The sequence below is a fragment of the Silene latifolia genome, chromosome X, assembly GCF_048544455.1.
Source record: "Silene latifolia isolate original U9 population chromosome X, ASM4854445v1, whole genome shotgun sequence".
NCBI classification, from domain to species: domain Eukaryota; kingdom Viridiplantae; phylum Streptophyta; class Magnoliopsida; order Caryophyllales; family Caryophyllaceae; genus Silene; species Silene latifolia.
The window spans coordinates 196123610-196127727 of record NC_133537.1 but is presented as its reverse complement, the minus strand read 5'-3'; the positions used below and the strand labels follow the sequence as shown (position 1 = coordinate 196127727).

General features: G+C 41.4%; 1 non-coding gene across 1 annotated transcript; it reads right to left on the bottom strand.

Moving 5' to 3' along the window:
- Positions 1–239: 239 nt before the first annotated feature.
- LOC141624797 (small nucleolar RNA R71) lies at positions 240–346 on the bottom strand. Its single transcript, XR_012534602.1, has one exon. It is a non-coding gene; the product is annotated as a small nucleolar RNA R71 (small nucleolar RNA).
- Positions 347–4118: the final 3772 nt, after the last annotated feature.

Genomic DNA, 4118 nt, shown 5'->3' with positions numbered 1-4118 from the left:
GAGGGATGCCTAGTGAAGACCCTCATTCTCACATGGAGACTTTTTGTGACTATTGTGATGCGATTTCACAAGTCGGAGTTACTCAAGACCAAATTCGATGGGTCTTATTTCCTTTTTCTTTGATTGGTACCGCGAAACAACGGCTAAAGAGCCTTGATAACGCTACTCTTGGTATTGACTCTTGGAAGAAATTGGATATTGCTGTCTACAAAAAGTTCTACCTTCCGGAAAAGACTAACATGCTAAGAGCCCAAATCACGGGGTTTAAACAAAGGGACGAAGAATCTTTGTATGAAGCTTGGGAGAGATTCAAAGGAACTTGTCGCTCATGTCCTCATCGTGGACTTAGCGAGTGGTTCTTGGTACAACAATTTTGGAATGGTCTTTATGCAGACTCCCGAAACATTCTCAATATGGGATCAAATGGTATGTTCACCGAAGTTGACGATAATCAAACATGGAACAAGATTGAGGAAATGGCGGTCCATAACTCACAATATAGTAGACCTCGGAAGGCTACTAGAGGAGGAAAGCACGAAGTGGACTCTATTACGCAATTGGGTGCTCAACTTAGTGCTCATATTGATACCATTAATTTGAAGTTTGAGAAGGATATGGCTAAACTTGAAGAAGCCTCCAAATCACCAAAGCAACATGTTAATGCCATGGTGGCATCTTCATCAATTCCAAGTGGAATATGTGAGAATTGTGGAACTTTGGGACATGACCAAAGTGAATGTAGGGGAACAAGTGAACATGTGAATGATTTTCAAGCATACAAGAGTGGTACCCCTTATTCCAACTATTACAATGAAAAACCAAATTCCATCCAAATATCTCATACAAAAGCCAAAATGTTTAAAACCCTCAACCAACATACACCCCACCTCCAATGAGAAACCAAAATCAAAGACCCTTTTACAACCAAAACCAAGGGTACCGAAATCAAACTCCATACACTCAATCAAATAACCAAGGTTTTGATGTTCAAAAAGCGGTCCTCCAAATGCAAAAGAACCAACAAGAGTTTTTCACTCAAATGCAAAAGGATAGCCAAGCAAAAGACATCACCATTAAAGACATACTAGCTCACACAAAGATGTTGGAGACCCAAATGTCTCAATTAGCATCTTCAAGTTCACAAAGACAAAAGGGGCAATTACCACCTCAAGGTAATCCCCCAAGAAAAGAATCGGTGAGTGCCATCCATTTGAGGAGTGGTACAAGGTATGAAGGGCCGAAGAGGCCCGTTGATGAAGATGTTGCGAATGCTAGTGACAAGGAAAGAGTTGTTGAAAACTCTAAAAAAGAAGAACCCAACATTCAAGAAGTTTCAAAGAAGGATGAAGAGAAGGCCAAAGAAAAGGAGCCTATTGTGATTAGACTTCCATTCTCGAGTCGTCAAGCTAAGCCTAAGTTTGATGACCAACTTGGAAAATTCCTGGAGGTTGTGAAGAATTTGGAAGTCTCAATTCCATTTACGGAATTAATCAATCATGTTCCGGCCTATGCAAAGTATATGAAAGATATCCTTACAAAGAAGAAATCAATCCGGAAGCTTGAGACTATTGCTTTCACTAAAGTAAGTAGTGTTATTCTTCAAGGAAGTTCACCTCCAAAGCTCAAGGATCCGGGAAGTTTCTTCATTCCATACACTATTGGTGACACTACAATAAAAAAAGCTTTATGTGACCTTGGGGCAAGTGTTAGTGTCATGCCATATTTGGTAAGCAAGAAGCTAGGAATGGGAGAGCTCAAATGCACCAATATCACGCTTCAAATGGCGGATAGATCAACAAAGACACCTTTAGGGGTGTGGGAAGATGTTCCCGTAAGAATTGGGAAATTCTTCATCCCGATGGATTTCGTTATTGTTGACATGGAAGAAGACTCCAACATTCCTATTATTTTAGGAAGACCTTTCTTGCACACCGCGGGAGCGGTGATCAATGTAAAACATGGAGAGCTCACCCTTGAAGTGGGATATGAAACCATCACCTTCAATCTTGACAAGACTATGAGAGCTCCCCGATTGCATGAGCCATGTTTTATGGTTAATCACTATAGCCGGAAAGATGATAAAAGAAGTTGGCATTTCAATGGAAGAAAAAAGTGGATTATGCTCCATCGAAAGAGAAAGGAAATTGAAACAATGAGAGCTTGAAATTCTCACCCATGACAAGTGAAGAAGAAGGCCTCATTGGCCAGGAAAAAAAAGAAGGAGAGTTGTCTTCATCAACTAAAGACATTTTTAGTGATCAAGTAGACGAAGTATGCGGTCTTTGGGATGATGAGTTTGAAGGGATATTCAATCCCTATATCGGTAATGCTATGGCCCAAGACCATCATGGAGAACAACAAGTGCAAAGGTCTATTGAAGATCTTTATCTTGACAATGAACAAGCTTTCAACTACTTCTTCAAGGTGTTGAGTAACATCAACAACACCTTGAACATGCCCCCTTGACAACTCATTATTGGATGAGAGGTTGGTGGAGTCCTCCCTAAACCACCATTTGTAAATATTCTAACTCCCTAACTTGCATTTTAATTATCGTATTGCATTTTTGTCATTTTTGGATTTGCATTTCTATGCCTCAATCAAGATTTTCATCATTTTGAGAGAAGTGAGGGAGGGACTTATGAGTTTATTGATGTGTAGTGTTTTGCTTTAGTGTGGGGATAGCAATTGCCTAGGCTATACATGCCTTTGTAGTCCCCCACAATGAAGAACACAAGAATTGAATAACACGGGTTACGAAGCACCCACGGATGGACCTGAATCCGTGTGGAAGAGGCAGAATCCGAGTGTCCCGAGGCAAATCCGCTTGTCTTGAAATGAACCCGAGCGTCCAGTGCATAAGACGCTCGTCTTGGGAAGCTGCATAATTAATTTTTGGGTCTGACAGACAATCCGAGCGTCCAAGCAAGGAATCCGCTCGTCTCAGCCAGACGGTCGTCCCAGAAGGAAGACGCTCGTCTTTACACTGTCAATTTTTGGGATTTCTCCCTGGAAAGTAATTCGAGTGTCTCTATCATAGGACGCTCATCCCAGCTCAAGAATCCGCTCGTCTTACCTTCGTGACGCTCGTCCCCAGGCATTTTTCCTGAACCCAAAAACTGAAGAATCCGAGCGCCCCGAGGCTGAATCCGCTCGCCTCCCTCTGCTTTTCAAAATCTAACGGGTCTATGAGATTGATTAAATTGTTTGAAATTCAAGAATTGACCTACTCCTCCCTCACCTTAGAGTTTTTGAGCTCTTTGAAAGTCACCAAAGTGGAGACCCTAACCAATATTGAGTTTCGTCTCGAGAATGTTGATAGAAAATTGTCTTATGACGAAATTGGTAAGATATTTGGCCTTAGTTATAACCCGACTTTTACAAAGAAGCCTGCCAAGTATGACCCCGCTCCTCTATGGAAGGCCATTTCCGGAAAAGAATTCACTTCCTACCATGATTGTCGTGCTCTCTTAGTCCATCATCCGGGCATAAGAGTATGGCATAAGGTTGTTGGGAATACCTTGATAGCTAGGAAAGGCACAAATCATCTTACCGAACTTGATTTTGTTCTTCTTGAGTCGGCTTTAAACATTGGGAGAGAGTTCACAAAGCCATACAATGCTTTACAACTTTTAATTGATAGATGGCTTAATGTTGATTGTGGCAAAGAAGGCACAACCTTTATTGTCAATGGAGGATTAGTTACTTATTTGGCTAAGCACTTTAACCGGGATTTCAACAAGAATGAGACTTATACACCGGTAAAGGGGGGCCTTATCATTGATCTAGCCACCATGATTCTAAAGTTCAAATGGGTCAAGAATGATACTCTTGATAACAAATTTGGGTGGTTGAGAAATGAAGCTAAATCCTTCACATTGCCTAGCAAGATTTGCCGCTTGAATGTTCATAGACCGAATTACCTTCTCCCACTCTTCGAAGAAGCCGAATACATCATTCAACACCAAGGGGAAGAAGTTGGCGAACCCTCCTCCTCCATTATCACCCCACCTTATCCATTTGTCGACCACGAGTTCAACCCCAAAAATGCCAAGGCGAGAAACGATTACTTAACTCTATTGATGAAGGAAATGCATAAACAAGCTTATAATGATAGA